Genomic DNA, 23,414 nt, shown 5'->3' on the forward strand with positions numbered 1-23,414 from the left:
TCTGTGTTGAATGATTTGTTTCTTAAAATACTTGATTAGTAAAACAGGATTGAATCCAATACCTGCTCTAAGCTGCTGTTTTCATTACTGTTAAACATCACTCTGAAGAGAAATGATCGTGAAACCTTGGCTGCGCTCCATTAATAAAGCCATTTGGGATATGTTTGTCTTTAAAGGTCCCAAATTGTAAAAAAGTGATATATTATTTTTATTAATCAGCAAGTTTAGGTGCTATAAATACCGCAATAGCATCAAAACGTTCAGTCCACTGAGAAATGCACACAGCATGAATTCATAAACTGTCTTTAAACGAGCCGCCAGGACTTCTGTAAGTTATGATGTCACAACTATACTATATAGTATGTGTGTGAAACATATATATATATATATATATGTACTGAATAATATATATGTATATATAGGTAGAAAGTGCTGTTACAGTCATTCCCTGGCTGCACTGATGGTGCAGAGACACAGAGAGATCAGAGCAGACTGGGCTTTTTCAGGGGGGGTCTTAAAGAGACGGGCGCTATAACGGGTATAGAGGTATATTCAGACAGACAGTAAGAGAAAAATAATGTGTTTTGTTGAACATTTAAGTGTGTAAACATGTTCTAGTACAAACCCAAAATACAAGCATAATATGGCCCCTCTAATGATCACAATCATCATCTTTGTTGACAGGACGGAAGCTTGAACCCTAAAAGAAAAGTAACACAGCATTTACGAGAATCAGTTTGTTCATCAGTTGCCTCTTTTAGCCTGTTAGCCATGAATCACACTCCTCTTAGTCTGAAAATGTTCCAATAAGTGAAAGCAAAACCCTCAGAACCTTGCACTTTGTGGAGTTACTGTGATTATGTTTCTTTACTACTTCTTGCTGGATCTCCATCGTCTGAGCTTGTCAGTCCCCATAGATGGCAGTCTCGAGCTGCAGTCTGATGTAGCCCCCCCCCCTTTCTGTCACACAGACATGATGTAGACTTTAAAACCAAACACACACACACACACACACACACACACACACACACACACACACACACACACACACACACACACACTCATGCTTACACAGCCTTCTTTCACACAAGCTCACACCTGCGTGCAAAAATAGCATTCACCTAAAAACGAAAAGAAATGGGACGTGAAACATGAGGCAGAAGAATCCTTTTGCCCCTGCTAAGTCAGTGGCCGAGATGAGGAGTGGCTCAGGGTTTTAAACAGTCTCCCAGCATCACATAAATATTTAATCCTGTGTGCTAACAACTTTTGGTCAGATGCGATCAGTCACAATTAAAGGGAACGCCGCTGACAGACTTAATCGAACCCTGTGAATGAAAGTGGGTCTGACTGTGAAGCATAGTTTGGTGTTTTATCGCAAATGCATAACTCCCGTGTCCTCTGCTGTGGTTTTTATGAGGTGTTACATAAAAAATCATGACATCCCTCTAATGACCCAGCAACATCTGCACCCTGCTGATGCGTCCTTGAATATGACACTGAAGCCCAAATACTTACTCTGGGGTGCAATTGTTTTTCTTTAATTTGAGCTGTGAAGCCAGGCAGGGAAACTACAGCAGACAAATCTCTCCTCCAAAGGATCAATACTGTGTTACAGAAGACTGGTGTTTCACAGTCTTTTAAGATTTGAAACGATGGGGTGGAATGGTAAAGATGGGTTTGGGTTAAAAGGCAGAATCACATTAGGTGTGAATGTGCAGTAAAGCAGAGCATTTCAAATGTACATTTACAAAAAGCCTTTATTATATCCTCACCTTTCCCTCAGTTAAAGACTGAAGTAGGACTGTAATTCAGTTCTAACGGGAAACAAAATCTTTTCCAGAAGAAGGAGAATTACTTTTATTTATCCCGCAAGGGAAATTCAATTTTTTCACTCTGTTATTATTCATGTTACGAACACACAGGCCCGAAATACACACATTCACAAACAGGACCTATATACATGCAATTAAGGGGGGCTGCCAATGGTCAGCGCCCCGAGCAGTTGGGGGTTCGGTGCCTTGCTCAACAGCAGAGAGATGAACTGACACCTCTCCAGGCACCAGTCCACACTCCATTCATGGTCCACACAGGGACTCAAACCGGCGACCCTCTTGTTCCCAGCCGAGCTACTGCCATGAATGTGAATCTCACTTTTCACACTGATTTTCAAACGTTTCTCCAACAAACGACAGTAAAAGGTTATCAGACTAGTCAACAATGTTATTAAATGGATTGTACAATTAGTTTTAATAATTACAATAAGTATAAAAAGAAATCTAAACCTAAGTAAGGGATTATGAATTATTGTGGATTTGATGGTTTAATTGACAATAATGACACGCTTGCTCTACATTATCCTGCTTACTACAGGGCTACTTACTAAAGAAATCATTAGTGCTATGCAAAATATGCATCCATAGCATGTCATCGGATTCAACCAACAAATGTATTTCTCTCTTTAGATTATTATTGGCACACAAATCTACGGACGGTGCAGCTAGCTAGTTTACTAGTAAACACTGCTAGCTAAACACACTGAGCACCACCATTCTTCTCTTTAGGTTCAGTCATTGACACTGCAGCTACCTGGGGGCCACTTGTACTTCCACCGCAGTGGTAATACAAGCATGTGTCAATGGCATTGACACTGATGTAATGTGATTGGTTCCTTCTAATGGGGCAAAATGAAATGATATCTCACTTGACAATCAATCATGTGCCAAATACCCATTTGTGAGGCTGCCTGGGAGTCCATGTGTCAGTGGTTAACAGACAGTTAGTTAATGATGCAGTAGAATGTGGAGTCCACTAATGACACTGGACTTTTATATAGCTTAACAATTAAGGCAATATAAATACACTTTCGATAGATTATTTTATTTTAATTTGTTTTTCTTTTGAAAGCACAATATGCAATTTTCTTTCAAACATGACCAACATCACATCAGTTTTGTATTGTAACACCTATCTTTCTAAAGATGAATTAAATGATTACTTTAATTAAATAGGTAACAAATATCAGTTTATTCCAGAAGAAAATAAGGAACTGCAGCATCATACTGGAGTAATTTGTTCCCCCTAAGAGCAGTCCATGGTGCATTACACTGATCTGAAGATGGCAGCCTTCATGACAAGGCATGGAATAAATCATATACTGTATAATAAATGATTTTATTTAACAAAATAGCAATTATGTTTCTTGTCTTACGAATCAGGTTATAGTCTTTGAATTTGTTATCAGTTAATGTCTTATAGGCGCTTTAGCTCTTTAATGCACTTCATAACTTTGCAGAAACACTATAATTCTTGTCAGTCACACCCGCTGCCACCTCCATCACCATAATGTTTTTCACCTTGTGTCTGAGCAGCGATGCTTTGAGCGAGCCACTTTGTCTGCATATGTGTGTGTGTGTGAGTGTGAAGTGGAGTGTTGAGGGTTAAACGGCGCTGGGGTTGATCCTGTCTGCCCTGACTTGGCCTGGCTCTCTGCTCTTCTCTGCTCACTGAAGCTGAAAATAGGACGAGGGCTGCAGGCTCTCTCCCCTCTGCACAACTCACTGCTGGGGCACAGCACCGGACAACTTCAGATTCTCAACATAACAACACACTTTCTACTAGATGTACATTGTCCTCCGATATCAAAATTTCAGACCTGATATGAGCACCGAGCGCTTTATTTATCTGGTAGGGGTACTGATCCGAGTGCCACCCCTCAGCTGCTGCTACATGAAGGACACTCAATGTTGTTTTTTATACAATAATTCGCCGCAAAAAAGTGTATTTGATCGAAATATACAGTGAATTATGCTTTGTTTGATTGTTCTGTGTATTGGCACGAATCTGGTGATGGATGGGGTTATGATACAGGGGTTATGATTCAATATATCGTGATATATTGTTTGGTTTTTAAAATCTTATTTAAGGAAAACTTAGACGCCACACCAATTTTCACCACTCTAGTATGTTTTGATGAGTGGATCTACCAGTAACAAATGGCAAAGGTTCGTGTTGACCACTTTCTTGGTAGCCAGAAAAAGGTCTGGGGAAGACTTGCTGATGGAAACAACACATGTTTTTAGCGTACAAACGTTAAAAAAACAAAATGTAAGCAGAACTGTATTGGTCTGGCAGGCTACCTTTTTAAAATGATTAATTATTAAAGTGGTTGCTAATTGGTTTTGTGCTCGTTTACTAAATCATCCGCGGTGGATTGTCACAAACATCTCCGTCAGAACAGGCGAAGAGATGAACAGTGTTGTCGTAGGTTACAGCTTATTAAAACAGAATGAAGCTCAGCCTCCCCACGGCTCATCCCTGTTATGCCAGTGACTTTCACAAATAGCAGCTTTTGAGTATTTTCACACGTCAGGAGACCGTTTTGCTCCCGCTGAAAAAGATTTGTACGGCACCAGAGTGTGTGGCAGTGAAGCAACAATATTGTGACAGCTCAGTGGACTGATCACAAAACAGAAGCAGATACTTTTTACCTTTTTTTTTGCTCAGATTCTCTATGTTTGTCTCTATGGCACTTTAGTGTATGTTAAACCTCTTAATACAAATCAAAACAAGAGCACTGTGTTCTACCCGTGCCGTTTATCATCCTGCACTCGAAATGCATTAACCCCTTGTTTTACTCAGATGGCAGGCAGCCAGAGTCAAACTAATTAGCACTTTTACCTTAATCGCTGTGTGCTTGACAACGTTCCTTCAGGTCCTTCAGCTAATGACAGTCACCTGCAGATCGCTAATGATTTGATCACATGCCTGATAGCAAGTCACACCGAAGCCAAGCAGACACGCTCCGTTGGATAATTAGATGGTTAACTCAATTTGAGGAAGACGGCAATCGAACTGACCCGCTGAAATAAAGAATAATGTCAAATCGGAAAGTTGTTCGTCTGTTGCCTTTTGAAACAGTGAACACTGCCGAAACTATTCACTGATTAACAGTTGATTCACCTAACAGAAAATGAATTGACACATTTTTTTATCAGTCGATTAATATTTTCAGGTAATTTATGAGTTTAATGCCAGTGACTGTATGCTAACATGCTAACATTGACAATGCTAACATGCATAGCAGGTGTTAAGCAGTTAAGCATGTTCACCAACTAAGTTTATTGTCTCAGCACGCTTTTATTTTGCTAATTGAACTATTAATCACAGGGTTGGCAGTAGGGATGAGGACATTTTCCCACCAGTTAATAGACTCCTGACAACGCTGGTGTTACCGATTACACTCAACATCTTACAAGAAGCAGGGATTACCACAGAGGGGATTTGGAATATTTTGCCAGATGTTTATATGTTACTTGTTTTGTTACTGCGATATCGTCGCAACCAAGCCCCCACCACAGCGCCTTTCTGGTTGATCCAGTAAGGAAGTTCCAAGAACTGCAGTTCTGCGAGCGGCCACTAGGAGTAGTTTGCATAATGGAGCATTTATCATTAGCCCCCATGTTAAACAGGCCGTTTTCAAAGCATAATTAAACCTATTTAAGATCTGGCTCCAAAAACATTCTACTGTAGTCTGTATATTTAGGTCATATCATGACAACACTGAGGGGGATGAATTCTTTTGTACCAGGCTAGTTCTTATTTTATTGGGAGTTATGGTGTATGAATAATTAGTGGTGTGGCCTATTGAGTGACAGCTAGCCACTGGCCCTCACTTCTCCTCAGAGGTATACGTCAGCCAGATGGACCCATCTCCCTCCCCCCAATGTCACATCAAGGCCCATTTTTGGTAAGAGGAAATCAGGCAGAGTCAAAGTCTGACAAGATGGAGACTCCCGTAGGCGAGGACGATTGGATCTAGTTGAGATATCGGACCCCGACGGGTATGCTACCTCCATTTTTTATCTTTGCAAGATGGTCTCTAGTTTATAATAAAGTCATCAGAATCATCGTATAATTAGGGGACATATTTTTGTTGCTTCCTCGCTTTTTAAAAGCTGTTGATATCTGTATTCTGTATCTGTATTAAACACCCATCACTGAATCATCTCAGGCAGCCCCTCTCTCTCTCTCTCTCTCTCATCTGTTTGTCACTTCACTTCATTTGTTTGCTATGTTTCAGGGAGTTGTGTAGTGCCGTCTGTCTGTCTGTCTGCTCACTTTAAGCACTTGCTCTGTCTTTGTTTTGTCTGCGACAAGTCGCATCACCAAGCAAGCCTCTTGCCAACAGTCATACCTAGCACGAGTGATACAAGAACGCTGGCACCAATTAGGCAAAACACAACAAGAGCGTGGCAGCACATCAATATTTATATCATCTGCATATAAATGAGATTGGGTTTTAGGGAGCCATTTGCTGATGAACCTCTCCCTCCGCAGAGCTCTCTGCAGACACCACTCTAGTTATCAAAGGGCGGGGTGGAGGGGGGCAAGGGAGAGCTACAGGAGGAGGAGAAGAAGAAAAGAATTGAGGTATAATAAGACTGCTCAATTTGTTATCTGGCAGCTTAGGCTTCGTTTCATCTGTAACTGAAACTGACGCACTGCTCCATCTGTAAACATTTCTGAAGAAGAGACTAATTCAAGGAGGTCAAAGGTCAATTCCAAGCAGCTCGCTGGCCTACACACTGGAAGCAATATCACCGGGGTTTGACATTGATGCGGATGAACTGTGGAGCAAGAAGTCACGTCTGCGGAGAGCTCTGAGCTGGAGACTCAGTCGCATGTCATGCTGCGTGTTCCCACTTGGCCTCGGGGCGACTGGGGCCCAGGCTGCAGCCACAGCCAGCATGGGGTGTCTTCACAAGACTGCATGTCATTTGTGTCCCAGCCTGAGCCTGCAAAAGGGAGGAAATAAAGTTGGTAAACCAGTTGATGGAGCACTCTATGGAAGTCCTTTGCAGCCTTCAGCTTATTGGACAATGTGAACCAACATGCAACAGTGATGGGGCATGACAGATGGAAATCCCCTTAGTGGCACATATTAAGAAGAGAAAAACTGAACTTTTGTGCTAAAAACATGCTCCTATTTTTGCTTACATTACACAAGTGCTGCAGCCAATTATTATTTTCATTATTCCTTAATCTGTTGATTAGTTTCCAGAGCCCAGAGAGGTGTACTGCGAAGGTTGATTCCTAGTGTTTTCAACCCAGTTTTCTGGCACGTCTATGATGTAGAAAATTGAAAAGGCATACTCAGCTACTAGCAATGGGAAAGGAGTCTATAGCCTATTTTAAGCGTGTTTTTCAGCATTTAAAAAAACTGCATAGACCTGCTGATTTTGGGGACAATTAAAGGACTGAAGATTTGATAATCAGAAGCTAGACATTCACCCAACAGAGTGTGCACAGAGCTTCATTTCGAGTCTGACATTTGGAGCAGTCGGAGTTGATTGACATCTGTTAACATTTTCTTTATCTTCTCAATGTTTGTTGTTCCGTAAAAGTATTATTAAGCCTTCACCATGCCTCCGATCGCTGGTGGGGAGCGACTCCCAGTTTGAAAACCACTTGGTTATATTGTTAAGCATGAAATGAGATTGAGAACATGGAACACATCCAGGGCTCATATCAAAGATGAGCTCTGAAAGCAGCCCCATAGAGAGGTCCTCTCTCCTCTGCTCTTGAAGTCATGAAAGCCTTTATGTCGAGTGCTGTTTGCCCAAAAATGCACTCTCCCTCTAGAACAAAATCAAGCACTTCAGGGAGCCCTAGAAAGTAAACGGGCGGTAAAGATCAGTGGTGGGAAAACAGTGTTTCTCCTTTCATCAGCTGCTCTGCAGAAGCTCTTCAGACTCAGGTCAATTTTGTTTGCCGGTGCTTCAGTGGAAAAGGCATTGGCCTCAAGTTTACGGGATGAAAACTTCTCTTGCATTTTTTGTTTACCTTTACTTACACACTTTGCGGTGTTCAGTCTTCCATTGTTACCTCCAGACGAGTGTGTGGTGTCGACCACTTCTGTGTTTGTAATTAAAACCTCTTTTCGCGCAGAAAAATCAATGAGATGCTTTTCAGTCGTCATTGGGAAAATAGACTGTGCTGCAGCGGTGTGTTTAAATGTTGATTTTCTTTGGTCACTCTGCTCTGTTTGAGGGCTTTACTCGTAATCGTTTTACCTCCGAATTTAAATGCATCAGCTGATCAAGTGGCTGGTGTTTGCTTGCCTGATGTTGATGAACTTGTCTGTCTCCTATGGATCCACAGCCATGGTCAGTTCTTTTAAGCATTTATATGTAACCTTTCTAACTCTTTACAGATTAAACATTAAGCCTATCCTCAGGCTCAAAGGTCAATGTCCTTATATCTGTACATCATTCAAAGGAATACTTCACCCTCAAAATGATCAATCGTGTATTGATCTTTAAATCATTATTCATCATTGTGCATGTATATAATCACTCACCTTGTGTTACTCTGTATTCTTGAAGGAAAATTCCATTCACTTGTTTGGTGCATGTTTGTTGTTACACATACAGGAAGTAAAGTTAGTGCATAAATAAAAGAGACAATCCAAAAAAGGCTCATGATGATGGATATTGTTTTTTTACCCAGAAATCAACATGACTGTGGAAGACTTGCTTTCCACTTTTTCACGAGAGTACTGCTGCCTCCCTCTGCATTCCTCAACAATCATCATAGAAGAAAGAAGAGAGGAAGAAGCAAAAAAGACAGAAGGAAATGTGATTGTTTGAGGAAACTTTATGTAATCCCTAGCCTGTGCGAGAAGATACCCAGAGCAGTAAGTCTGCTGTCCTTATTGTGTTGGACTGAGGGCATAGCTGGACGCCGCTCTGAGTTATGTACTGCAGCTTTTTGCAGCAGTCTTTTATCTGTGCCACCACCAGAGCCTTGAATCCAGTGCAGACAGCAATGGGCAGCCAGGGATTTCGAGGGGGGTAGACATGGGAGAATTTTTAGATGGTTGACCGGTTGCACTGCTGTGGCTGAGCAGAGAGGGCTGACCTGGATGAGCCAATAGTAGCCTTAATCACATGGGTTCCTGCAGGCAACAGGATACAATGACAAATATGTGTGTCAGTCTGATCAGATTCTCAGCAAAAGACTAGAAGTCTGTAAAGGTAGTCACATGCTCAACAGGTAGGTTAAATCAAGGGAATCAAGGGGTGGCTGAGTGGTTAGAGCAGTCACCCAGTGTAAAGAGGCTGAAGGTCCTTGGCGCAGTGGCTGCGGGTTCAACTCCAACCTGTGGCCCTTAGCTGTATTTTATCATTCTCAATGTAAACGCGTACATGATGACATAATGTGTTGAAGAGAAGTTTTGCTGACAGGCCGGACTAGCGTTAATTGTATTCATACTATAACCAGGCCCCGAGGAAGTGTGATTGACTTTGAAGCCAATTTGACTTCGTGGCCAAAGGTGGAATTTTAGCTTCACTTGATGCCATTGGGCGCAAAAAGACTTTTTCCCATTGAGTTACATGGAGAAAGAGACATGGTTATTTTCAAGCAAAATTACCTGCAAAATGACTTGTTTCACTATCAAAATGGGATCCTTTAGGTCCAGTAACATTTTGCAAGTGTGGAAGATTTGCAGGATTAAATAATTTAATCCCAGTTTAAGTTTGCTGGAGTGCTGAACTGGAAGTAGCCAGTTCGGCCAGAAGACGTCTCTAATGCACCTGCTCCATAGGCCTGACAGTGCAGAAGTAGTTCCATTCAACTGCCAGAAGTTGAACTTTTTAGCTTTATGTGGCACTGGCCGACTTTAATAGAAATAAACAGGACTCTCCTTCAAGCGCCATATCCAGTTCTCCTAAACGTTCATGAATATAACGTGTCATGGGGAAACTGACGCCATTCTTGCAAAAAAAAGGAACCAAAATCTCAGCAAAAGATTAAAAGTCTTCAAAGGTAGTCATACGGTCAACAGGTAGGAAAAAAAAAGGGAATTAAGGGGTGGCTGAGTGGTTAGAGCTGTCGCCCAGTGTAAAGCGGCTGAAGGACCTTGATGCAGTGGCTGGGGGTTCAACTCTGACCTGGGGCCCTTTGTTGCATGCCTCTCTCCCCATATTTTGTCCGTCCCATCTAATAAAAGGCTTGAAAAACTGGCCAGGAGATGTCTCTAATGCACCTGCTCTATAGGCCTGACAGTGCAGAAGTAGTTCCAATCAACTGCCAGAAGTTGAACTTTTTTGCTTTATGTGGCACTGGGCAACTTCAATAGAAATAAACAGGACTCTCCTTCAAGCGCCATATCCCGTTCTCCTAAACGTTCATGAATATAACGTGTCATGGGGAAACTGACGCCATTCTTGCAAAAAAAAAAGCATCCAAAATTATTTAAATGTATCAAAGGAAGAATCGATCTGCCCATCATCACGACAGTGCTGGTGAGAGTGAAACAAAACAGTACATTTGTGGACACTTAAACCAAAGTAATGAGCTGAAAGATGCTGTAAAGCTCCATGGAGCTGAGGTGAACTGTCAAGTTGAGTGATAATTCTCTGTGGCACACAAATTATTGGCGCAGCTTTCTGTAGTGGACGTTAGCGGCCGACATCTCTAAAACTGTGTCAAAGTATGTCCACAACAAACAGTGAGCCGAGTAAAGATACAGCTTCATTCCTATGCAAATGTGAAGCGGTTGATCTGCATGATGTATCTTCAGACTATGCGCATGACCTTTTACTCAGGACTACGTCCCAGATACTGGCTGCTTAATAATGCACTGTCGGCATTCAGGCTTCCGAACACATTTCCCCCACAAAACTTCTTCCGCACACCAAAATGACTGCTTGTTGAGTGGTCCCTGTACAACAGTGGAAAGCTTTAGACGGATTCATGTTGAAATCCTGTTGAGATCTGACCTGACAAGGCTCCCTCTTGGAGTTTGATTACCTCAGATGATCTACGCTACACTGCAGCTTCTAGTCTGCGCTTCACTCCAAAATGTTCTTATCCAGAGGGCGCAGGCTTCTGTTGACTGTTGAAGTGTGTACTGCTTATGTTTGGGTGTTTGTCAGTGAACTCTCTGGTTCATCTTCATTTTCTTGCACTGTACTGGTTTATCCATAAAAAGACATTCTGCTGGGGGATGTTAACTCAGAAACAGTTCTCCGCTCTGCTCGGTAAACTGTGATCCGGAGTCAGGCTGCCAAATGCAATTGGGCGAAAAAGCCTTTGAAGTGTGCCGTGATTGGCTGTGTGCGGTGGCTATTTTGACAGCGCAGGTTGTGACGAGGAGTTGTTGAAGCAACAGTAACTCCGTAGTGCAGACTGGGCTAGCTCTCCATACAGCACAATCGGAGGCATATATGTGTGTCGTGTGTGTGTTTTTTTAGTGGGAGTCAGTGAGAAAGAACTAGTAGATCACTTAAAACCTGTGTGTGTGTGTGTGTGTGTGTGTGTGTATGCGTGCGTGCGTGTGTATGTGTGCGAAAGAACAGGGAAAGACTTGGTAGATTATCTTCAGCTCTCTCTTCAGCAAATGCTGAGATATTTATGTGTGTGTGTGTGTGTGTGTGTGTGTGTGTGTGTGTGTGTGTGTGTGTGAGAAATCAGGCCAACATCTCCGTACAGGCCTCCTGCAGTTTCCCCTCTTCTAAAATTAAATTTTAAGCAAATATTTCAACGACATTTCCCCTCTGAGCCTCACATTGTCACAGTTCATTAAAACATAATTGAAAAGGAATATTCAACAGCTCACTTTGCACATGCACCACTTTACCCCATTACACTTGCTGAAGAAACATTTAGATAGAATATCATCTCAGCTCTGTTTGCTCTCAGGAAGGTACAGGAGCGGCTTATGCTGCTGTACCATTTCCCATGATACATCTCTGCCAGCGCAACTGAACATAGTAGGGAATGTGGCATATGCAGAGTATGATTCAGCAGCAACATTTTTAATCTTTCTTCCATCAGCTTCTATTACCAGCGCTGCCAAGCTCAGCAGACCGCAGCGCTTCTGGGCTCTGATTGGGTTAGTTCAATTAAATTGGCCCCAGCAAGGTGTAATGAGAGCTGTGCAGCTGTAACAGTGACAATGCGCAGGAGTAATCCCGGTGGCCATTATGGTTAGGATATTAGCCGGCATCCTATTGATCTAAATAAACTCCAGTTTCAACTGTGTTGTTGCCCTAACTCAGCCATCTCTGTTTGCATTTGTTTGGTTCTTATTGAGAAGTAAAGTCTGCAAGGGTTAAGTGATTAACAATCATTTGTTGGGATATTCATCATTCATTCATCTTCAACCGCTTGTCCCTGTCGGGGTCGTGGGGGGCTGGAGCCGATCCCAGCTGACATTGAGCGTGAGGCGGGGTACACCCTGGACATGGCGCCAGTCTATCACAGGGCATAAGTTGTTGGGATATTGTGTACAAGATAATCTCTACGATTGAAAGATTGTTTTCATATAAAAATCACGAATTGAAAGGGGCAATTTTTTATTTCTGCAAGCTCCTGTTTGATTTGCTTTCGCGGATGTATTTGGTTTGCCTCCTGGTCAGACAGCCGACCAGAACCAGGCCGGGCCAATCACAACCATAAATCTCATATGTGGCGGGTTTCGGATGACGACTGATGCCTTTGCAATTTAAACAGAATACATGATGACGCCATTTTTGGCAACCTTGCACCAGTGACGCTATGAGGAGACAGTACAAAGTTAGCTTAGTACAGAGCTGTTGAGGCATTTTTTCAGAAAAAAACCCAAAACAACCAGCTGATGTACAACCTTCTGTTTGAAGGACTTTGTTCAAATTCTGATGGCATAAAGCAGCAACATGGGGTTCCTTGTGGCTCAGTGATAAGCGCAGAATCCCCATGCACACAAGCTATGAGTCCTTGATGCAGTGGCCTGGGTTCGATTCCCACCTGTGACCCTTTGCTGCATGTCGCCCCTTTCTCTCTCCTGTTTTCTGTCGCTCTTCAAACTGTCCTATTCAATAAAGGCATGCAAAAAAAGGGCAACATTTGTTTACAGACACACCGATGCTACACCATCGCAGATCATCTCTGCATGCTGCAGTTTATTTACACATGATACAACTTGCAACAGTAAGTGCATTTAACCATGAGATATTACTACCGTATTGTCCCGAGTATAAGAAAACCCCGATTATATGAGGACCCCCCTTTTTCAGGTGGGTTTCCAGGAAAAACACGGTCTTATATTCAGTAAAATACGATACTTATTATTATAATTATTTTGATGACTATATTATTATCATATGTGATAAAAATGATTACATTAACTGAGTTGTAATAAACCAGAATTATCCTTAAATAGTATCTTTACAGGCTATAAGATGTCAAAGTGATGGCCAAAAACTGCTGTTATGTAGTTAATATGTTCTCTGCATCTCAGTGTCTGAACTATTTATGTTGAAACTCAACACTGTTATTTTTATGTTATCTTATCTTCTATATCCTCTCTTTAACTAACTAATGCATAATATCTCCATATGCATGTGATTTCTCTTGATCTGTTTTAACTGTCGTTTATACCACCATTACCAATCTCTTCTTCATTTATACAAAATAATTGCAACATTGATCAGGCAAATAAGAATTCAAATTTCTCCTTACATCATCAAAAGCCCTACTCCTCTCCTCTCCTCTCTTCTCCTTTATGGATTATACATAGCTCAGCACAGCTAAATGGCTCTATCATGTGATATCACTCATTACTGGATGCGGACTCTGAATAAATAAAAGACCAATTGAGAAACAAAATATTGATCTTTGCTGGTCCCTTTTCCTTCCGGCTCTGTGCTTCTCTCTCAGGAGGAAAAACCTCTAGCCCACCATGTCATCTTCTCTTTGTCTAGTTTATTTCTGCGCCCCTTGTTTGCCTCAGTTTTATTCACTCCCCTCCTGTCTTCTCAGCATCACTTGTGTAGGCTCCAGGAGTTCAGAGCAAAACATTCTCTTTGATTTATCTGGAGTTGCAGTTTTATAGCAAGCTACAGCTACTATAGTTGCTTAGGATGTTATATTTGTGTTGTAATCCCTGTAATGTCCTTGTTTTGAGGAAATAAACAGACCCACTTGTACAGAACGGGATTACATGACATCACTTCACTTGGTCTCTTAGTACTGTCTTTACTGTAAACAAAGTAATATTGTTGTCAAGGCAACCACATTGCAAAGCACTGAGTCTGTGCGCTCGGCCTTTTTACAACTCTGTCCACTTCATACGCCTGAAAGCCTCCGGTCTCTCAGTGGGAATGCATTTCTATGTATCTTCAAACTGTGAAACCATCTCAGCGTTGGGGGGGGGAAATGACATGTTTTTGAGGCAACAGTCTTAACAGGAGATGGATCTTCGTCATGTTTAAGCATGGGGAGTGTTCCCCCTCACTGAGCTTCGGGCACAGTGACATTTGCATGTTGGATGCACTATGCCACCAGTCGACCAAGGTGAGGCTATTTCACACTCTCTTGGACATCAAAGTTCTTATAAGGCAGCACCTTCTCTGTGCTCGCTCTGTTGGCAATGTCTTCCGGCTTTTTCATCCCTCACTGTGCACACCAATAGCAGTCTGCTTCTGAAATCCCCTTATCTTTATTGACCTTCTTATTCCTCTTTAACTCTCAATGCCCTCTTCTTTGGCGTCCTACCCTCTGCTCTTCTCCTTAATGCTCAGTTCCACCAGATAACACACCTTCAAGAAATAGATGGTATTAGACGCTTGTTGGAATAGTGGCTACCTGTGGGTTGTGCTGCTACTGTTGATAGCGGCTAGTTTTGTCTGTGGCGAAATTAATGCAAAGAGGAAAACTCAGCTTATCATTTTGAAGAGAATGGATAAGTTAAAATGTGGTGCCACATAGGTATTATGCTATTTATTTTTTTGTCAAGATGATTCACAAATGTTCTTTGGCCGGGCACAAATTTACAGAGCCTCTGCTGGAGATGTTTTGAAAAGTGTTTGCTGTAATAAATATTGCTCTGACTGAACCCTTAAGTACTGGACATCCGGAACAACAAAGTTCATCCATGTGAAATAGGAGCTGCTTGAAGCTTAGGATCGGGCAATACCCGTCCACCCAACAACCAGTATTTGGCAATATATCTGCGTAGGTGTGTGCGTCAAAATAACTAATTAAAACTTGCCAAAACTATCTTGGTTAGTCCTTGAATTGTTCCAACAATCACCAACTCTGAGTAAGTTGAAAATATTAAAATTTGCTGGCTCTATACGTTATTTTCCCCTGATTTCCTTCTCTGCCATTGCATTGGCTCTCGCCCTTACTTTGGAGGTAGACTATTAAATTAGCCAAATAAAAACGCTCCAAAAATTGTAAAAAAATCAGTTTATCTGAACTCAGCCCATCACCAATAGATGACATGTTCGTCCACTCGTCTAACCCCAGTAGGGACTACTTACAGTGTCAGTTGGCGAGCTAACTGCTAATATGTTGTCCTACAGGAGCATGCAGGCACAAGTCATTCACAATAGTTCCTTTGCTGTCACTAAGCAAGCTGGTTAGATTGGTCACTAACAGGAAAATATTTATTCACTCCTTTCACCTACAGCTGAGTCTACTGTGTGCTGAGACAGGCAGACTACTGGTGCCTGACATGCCTTGTATGTGATGGCAGGGCTATGATAAACCTATCTGTGTTGTCAATCTAAACCCATTCCCATCCACTGTTTGGGAAAACAAAGCCCTAAGAGTTGTTCCTTGAAATTGCAAACAGCACAAATGAATGAATAGATAACCCCATTTGAGGATTATTATGTTTCTTCTACAAATATAGAAACCGGGGAGAAGGGAGAGAATAGGCCTGAAGTAGGAGAATGTGAAAGAGAATAGCAAAAATGACTAAAAGGGATGAGACAGAAAAGATAAGTTGGGTGAATCATCATCACGCAGGCTATTCAAACAGTGACTGGCTTTGGAGTTTCATTCTATTTGATGCATTATTGGCTGGCTTTGCAGCAGTAGAACCTTAGGCAGTTGCAGTAAAAGCTTGGGTAGGTGACATGATGCAGTTCTAAGTGATAAGAGGCAGATCCAGGACATTAAAGTTGATGGCAGCAGGAGCAGAGAGAATTCAGGCATCCCAGACAAACTGAAGTCAGTACCTATATGAATACAAATGAGAAAGAAATGCTATCTCGATGAAGTCTTCTTGAAGCTGTGGTGTCTGCAGGTTCTGTCCCGGTGGTTGTCACCCCTCACAATATGATGTACCTACTGTATTTCCAAAGTAGAGACGGTTGTTATTAGCTTTTACTTTACAAAATGGCGAGCCAGGCTGCCTCAGCAGTGATTTAGGAGTTCCCCATATCCATTTCAGAGAGGAGTTAAATTGTGCAGAGGTAAGGTCCGGATATGAAGTGGAACCCAAGGGAAGCAGTTTAAAAAGTCACAGGTAGCACTTTCACATAAGAATATTGTAGTTAAGGTGCAACATGGTTGTTGGGGGGGGGGGAGTTGGAATGGTAGCTTCTCTTTAAGGTGTAAAACAAGCTGTCTCAAGGGGGATGTACCTGAAGACATAACCGAGTGCTGCCGTACTTAGCAGTAGCAGCAGCCAGTGGCTTTTTGCTAAAACTGCCACTTAGGCCAGTGTAGGCAGACACATTTAGCTCTCTGCTTGAGCAAAGGTGGGATTCTGAGGTTTAAATGTAGGTCAGCGCGGGGACAGAGAATGGTGTTACCTGTGTGATGGTTCAGCTGATTTATAAATGCACAGCCTGATGTCCTCTGTGGAGGCCAGTGACGTGTCATGGACATCATTTAACTTTAGTATACGGCTTCTGTAGGAGTCCTCACCCAACCTTTGGCACACATCGCGCCGTGTATTGATGAATATCATGCTATGTGGATTGATGTTCTTCGAGCATCCACCCGTAAGCACAGACAACTATATTGAGCTTTCCTATGGGCCATTGCACACAAACAATACATACAGGCTCATGTGGTGAAATCCAATTCCAGCATTTCAGTAGTGAGGGCTTGGTATTGCCTACAACCTCACAATATGATACGTATCACGATACAGAGGCTACGAAGCAATACATTTTTAATAATGACCATGTCCTAGGGTTGGGTATCCCCACATTTCCTGAATCGATTTCAGATTCCATTCTATTCAATATCGATTTGATATGTTAGAGTTACAAAACCACTCTCGTATGACATGGTTGGTACCAATAGGTTACTTAGATCTTCGAGTTTTATACAAAGAAAAGATCGTATATATTTCTGTTTGTGAATCGATATCGGATGATACAAAGAGGATTTTACTCAGAGAATCGATTTTTTAAAACCCAGCCCTAGTATTAGTATTATTCTCAGTGCTACGGTCTTTCCTGTCTGTGAGCTTTCATTCATTAAGGCTCAGTAGATGGATCGCCAGTGTTCATCCACTTCTGTGCTTGTATGCAAATCACATCTGTCGCTCACCCAATAGCGTGCCTGCATGCAGATTAGTTTACTCAGTGAAGGTAGAGCACCTTGTATGAGCATGTGCTTTTATGCAAAAGCAGGTTCAAATGAAGTTCAGCCAGCTTTTTTTTGAGCACCAGCGTTCTTCCAGCCAGAATAACCAAATACAGATGTCAGGACATTAAACGTTGGCTGCCCTTATAATCCTACCCAACCCTATATTCACCTGAACATACAGTAGTTGGTTTCGTGCAAATACCTATAACCTTAAAAAGTGTGATTGGATTGGTCCTTTTCCAAATAGCGCATCTGGACACAGAACACATTTTGATGGAGCCATATGTGTTTGAGTGCAAAACAGGTTCAGAAATGTTAGGTACCAGTCTGCTCTCCCGGGCTGTTCCCTATCAATCTGCTGCTTAGCGTGGCACCTGGAAGGCATGGCGGCATGTGAAGGACATATTCCATGTCTTGCTCCAGCATCACTCTTAGTTTCTCATTCGCAGGCTATAATGGAGCAGACCTCCCCCACCAGGAGACAGATTCTGCACATCAGAAACATGCTTGGCGGGCTTAGTGAATTTCCATGGCAATGGGTGAACTGGGGATGGTCAGCGTAAAGTGACAGCAGGAACGTAATCACCTGTGGGACGTAGAGAGCTGGAGAGACTTTGTATTTCAGAGTGGTATCGTGTCATTTCAGGAAATTAGTACAATTTCTTAAAAGGCTAATGATTCATGGTACATGAAACAGATGCTGTCGTCCAAGGATTTTGTAAACAGGTGTATACAGTACATTTGCTTTCAACTCTGGTGACCAGAACCAAATGGAATCTGCAGGGTTTTTTCAGATCCAGAATGAAAATCTGCACATTTTTGCTTGTGTTGAACAATTGTTAACATTCTGAGTTTTATTTTGTAGTTTTTTATTTGTTGAAAATCTACAGAAAATCTGATGAATGATGACTTTGGTTTTGATTCTAAAATTTTGAGCTTACTTAGGCTTTTTCTGTTCAGCAACTGCAGGTCCTTCAAATTACATTTTTGACTGTGCACTCCAGCGACAGTCCGGCGTCAATTCGTGCTATTGTCACACAAACCAAATGTTTGGGATGTAACCCATCTGAAAGCCAGTTGGTGTTTATGGATTCCAACGCTTTCAACACAGAGTTGGCATCGTACACGTTCATTGAGAACTAATCAACAGAGCGCAGTGTGTGTCTGGTGAAACTGGCACGGTTTTAAACCCATCCTGATCATTTAATTAGTCTGATTATTCAAACAGCTGTCTGCTGGTGCTCCTTCTGACTTAAATGCACGCACATACGCGCTGCGTGATAATGCCTCATATGTGACTGCCGCCCGGCGTCCTCAGAGGTGTGATACATATTGTCAGCGAGGCTCTGATGACTGTGCTCTAAGCTCTGACTCCATGTCAGCACACTCTCCATGCCGGGTCTTTCTTTATAGAGTAGAATGTTTTCAGACCTCTGTAGGATACTTTGAAGCTTGTCACAATGCTGCAGACGTCTTTGTGTTTTATATGCGTGTGTGTAATGCCTTTATGTCCGTCATGAGGACCTTGAGTCAGTTTTCAACACAGAGCTTTCTGCGTCTTCATGAATGCATGCTTCAGGTTGGAATTGAACCCGGCGGCCCGATGTGGCGAAGACTTTCAGCCTCTGTAAATGGGGCACCTGCTCTAACCACTGAGCCACACAGTGTCCTATATATGATTCTCTTTAAAGTTGATTGCTGCTCCTCTGCTGGCTGCACTAGTTTGTGCCATAGTAGGAGGCAGTATAGCACCTCTATCCCCCGGAGGAACCAGCTGCTCTATTATTTTTTTGACTCCACAGGCTGTTCTTTTTCTCCAAGCCTCCTAGGGGAATTACATGACACCTGCTGAGCTTACATGTTGGATTCTCTTCCTCTACATAGCAACAATGATTTTTATTCACCCATCTATATAGGAAACAGTTCTCATGGCTGCGTGTGGCTCTCGACATGCTTCTTAAACTACCAGGACGAGTTGCTTCATATTGAGAATAATCACATGATTTGGTCATAGCCTTTGGGATTGTTGTCATGTCCTGCTGATTGGCTCATCCTCAAGAAAGTGGATGTTTCTGAGGTGCTGTCAATCCAAAGCCTCTAAGGTTTTCTTTTCCTTTACTACCTCCATCCTTTCCCTTTTGTCATTCACGTCTCCCTGTCAGCAGCATCACATATCAGTGGTGTTATGGTAGCGGCGCTGTCAGAGCGGCAAGAACTGATTAGGAACAACCTCGGGTGGAGAGGGTACCACGTCTGTTTAAAAGACCTCCTTCACCCTCATACACCTTACTGACTACAGACCAGAGGACTTTTGCATTGATGTAAGTGCACACACAGGCACACGCACACACGCACGCACACACATACACACGCACACACACGCACACACACGCACACACGCACACACACGCACACACACACACACACACGTTCAAAGGATCTGTTTTTGGCTACATGGCCAAACATTGGGCCATTATTGTGGGAAAGGTGCAGTCACCACTGTGCGTTCTAACTGCTGCTCAGTGCCAGTGAAAGGAACCTCATTCTGAGGTGCTTGAGTTCGGCTCCTCTGATGGTTGAATGCACCAGATTTATTTGGGGCCAACAACTAAACAAAGAATGCTCTGATGCTTGTAAGGCTTTAAAGACTCAGGTTTGTGAGATTTATTCAGACAGTTAAAAATGACGAGAAGTGTCAGAAAAAAATCTTGCCATGCTTGTTGATCAAACATGCCAGTTAAATCCAATATATGAGGCAGCCTGTCTTGCTCTTAAGTTTGCAGTCAATATGACAGTAGAGTTTTGTACCGTGTGTTTAAAACTCTGGCAAGTTAGGATAAGGTTTGGGAGTATTCATTTACTTGCTAGTGTATATATTTCTTTTTTCATGGAGCATTGGCCCTCAACCAGAGTTCCCCAGAGTTTTCTGTCCTGGGCATCCTTTACAGCTGTTTCCATGTCAGCCCGCTCTACTTGATGTCAATCTAGAGGTTCCCTTGCCAGGTGTTCTTGGGCCAGTCTTCTTTTTCTTGTGCCTCGGAGGTTTCACCTAAGGGCCTGTCTGGTGATGCTTGCATTGGATTTTCCAGTGTTTGGTCGAGCGGCCCATCTTCTTCTCTTGATTCCCTCTTCTACAGGTTGTTTGCCTGTTTTGTCGCTCTGGAGGTAAAGCAGGGCGTGTCCATTAATTGAAAGATCAGTGGTTCAATCCCCAGCTCCTCCAGTCTGCATGTCCAAGTGTCCTTAGCCTGACACTGAACCCCAAATTGCTCCCAAAGGCTGTGCCATCAGTGTGTGAATGTGCATCTGTATGGTTATATTAAATCCTGATGAAGTGATGGCACCTTGCATTGCAGCCTCTGTCATCAGTCAATGAATGTGTTTGTTTGAAAGGGTGAAAATGGCAAGTAGTGTAAAAAGTGCCTTCAGTGGTCGGATGACTACAAAGGCGTTGCTAGTTCCACCCCTCAGCATTAGATTTAACAGCTTACCTCCGTGAAATTGTGTAAATGAAAATAATGGTTTGCTGCAGCCCTACTATAAATATAAATATATATATATATGACAAAACACAGACATCTCAAAGGACACATCTTATTTATATAGAGCTGTCAAAAGTCTGCACACCTTTTCATATTTTCATTTTTGTTGTCGCTTTGAAGCCTGATGTAACGCCCATAACATCTGACATTGCTCGGATCCAGTTTGATGTAGTATCCTTTAAAGTCAAGCTATGTCTGTGGGCTTGCAAATGTGTGCACAAGCACATAAATATAAATACATCATCACCAAAGGAAAAGGAAAAGAGAATACTGCGATTAATGGGAAAGATTGCATTCGAGACACAGAGGAGTCACCAGATACCACGCAAAATAAACAGACAACCTTATTAGTAGGAATTCTGGGACCACCCCTATAGTTCACTATGAGGGCATTAATGACCTATAATGCATTCATGACTACACTCATAAACATATAATGCCTCCTGATGCACTATAGCAACAGTCATAAACTTATATAGCGATATATGTGATTTATAAGTTAAGGTGTCTTGTTATAAACTAGAGGTTGACTGATGGGACTTATAAAACATAATGATGACCTATACTCACCTATAGACCCCTCAACAATCAGCTGATCTTGGTGGGATTGGTCCCCACCGCCAGAGCTGCGCTTCCACGGTTGACTCACAGTGTGCTCTCATAGTCTTTGTAGTATCATGAGTTATCGTTGCATGTGTTCAGTAAAGTTAAGTACATATTGATGCCTCTTAAATAAAACTTGCTTCATCATAAAGTTGCATTGTTGGTGATGAAGTGTATTTCCATGCATTTGAAACAATGTATGCTGCATTATAGCACGCTGAGTCCTTACTACAGCTGACTGTTGAGGTGGGTTTAGGAAGTCAAAATAATATAATCTCTCTGTAATGGTTGTGTGTGTTTATGAGTGTACTCATGAAGCATCATGGATGCATTTTAATTCACAATGAATGCCCTCATAATGAACTATAGATGTGTTCTTTATACAAAGTGTTACTGAATCGTGTTCTGCTTAGGTAATAAAGTGCTGTGTTTGGCTGAAACGTAATGTTTAGTGTCACCACGTGGTTGTTGACAGAGGAGGAAGGTCAGATCTAGGCCATGTGGATGCTATAAACCGAAGGGGGGGCGTGTGATGTGTCAGGTGGTGGCATTTAATCTGAAAGAGGCATATGAAACAGATGCAGTGCCCCGTGCTGCAGATGGGGGGCATTGTAGGACCTGGGAATCTGGAGGGATCTGAGGGAGAGAGAAAAAAAAGGGATCTCGGTGAGATTGGTCCCCACCGCCAGAGCTGCGCTTCCACGGTTGCTCTTCTTCGCAGCAACACACACTTCTCTCCCTTGCCCTCCGCTTTTACCACTCTCTCTCTCACACGCTCTGCCTTTGCCTCGCTGTCTCTCAGCCATTCATTCTTTCGCACTCTCCTGTTTCAGCTCTCCACCGTGGGGTGCAGAGAGAGGTGATTCGTTTTCCCGGGCTGGCTGGCTGGCTGGCTGGCTTTGGCTATATTTGGGGCTAATAGAGACAGAGTTGGGGTCTTGAGGGACAGGGCAGTACGGGGAGACTCCAGCGGGAAAGATCCAACGCAAGATTTCCTCCAGCTGAGATATTTGCATCACAAAACCTGTGGAAAGAGGACTCTGACACTATACTGGCTGCACAACCGCTGTCCGCATAAGAGGTGCCATTTAGTGTGTGTGTTAGTGTGTGTGTGTGTGTGTTTCTGCATTTGATTTTGAGTCTGCTCACCTTTTCAGTATGCAGATTCATTGCCTTGGCTTCTTTTCTCATGCAAATGTAAAATTGGCTGGTCGTGCTGCTCCACGTCTTTGACAGAGACACAGACGGAGCCGGTCTCTGTAGCTAATTCAGGTTTGCATGATTATAATGCAGCGCTCTGTGAATTAGTTCAGGTCTGATGGATTAGTGCATGTGGTGTGTGTGTGTGTGTGTGTGTGTGTGTGTGAGTGTTTCGAGAGCACACGACAGAAGAACCAGAATGTGCTAAATAATAAATCTACCCGATATGAGAGAAAACTTCCAAACTACATTATTCTTAAATGGATGTGCCACTCATTTTATTTCCCACAATTTCATCCACCTCCTGTCTGAGCGCTGCTACAGTTGATCGCATGTGTTTTAATGGTAAGATGCTTTTGTCCGCACATGCGTGTGTGGGTGACATGTATGCTCTCCAGCATATCATGCCTGGATGTCACAGAGGGAATGGGGGGGGGGGGGGGGGTCTATGTGGCACCATGCCAAGTTGCTGCTTTAAAGAGGATGTTGAAGGTTAGACGAATGTCTTTTCAGCCTGTGCACCCACTCCGTCTGCGTCTTTACTTCTATGCAGAGGAGTAACTAGAATGACAAGTGTTAGTCAAAGCGGCACCATGAGGAATCCCATAAGTAACGTCAGTCTAGCGGCGCCCCCTCCTCTCATCCGTCCTGTCCTGCCTCCATTTGATGTGTGATTATATGAACGTG

At 42.7% G+C, this 23,414-nt stretch overlaps 1 protein-coding gene across 12 annotated transcripts in view; it reads left to right on the forward strand.

Annotated features, from left to right (window-relative positions):
• Positions 1 to 23,414, forward strand: part of magi2a (membrane associated guanylate kinase, WW and PDZ domain containing 2a) — a gene marked incomplete at its 5' end in the record, with an annotated part of 231,811 nt that overhangs the window by 42,954 nt on the left and 165,443 nt on the right. The window lies entirely within an intron of this gene.

This window comes from Echiichthys vipera (genome assembly GCF_963691815.1).
Source record: "Echiichthys vipera genome assembly, chromosome: 20".
Taxonomy (NCBI): Eukaryota; Metazoa; Chordata; class Actinopteri; order Perciformes; family Trachinidae; genus Echiichthys; species Echiichthys vipera.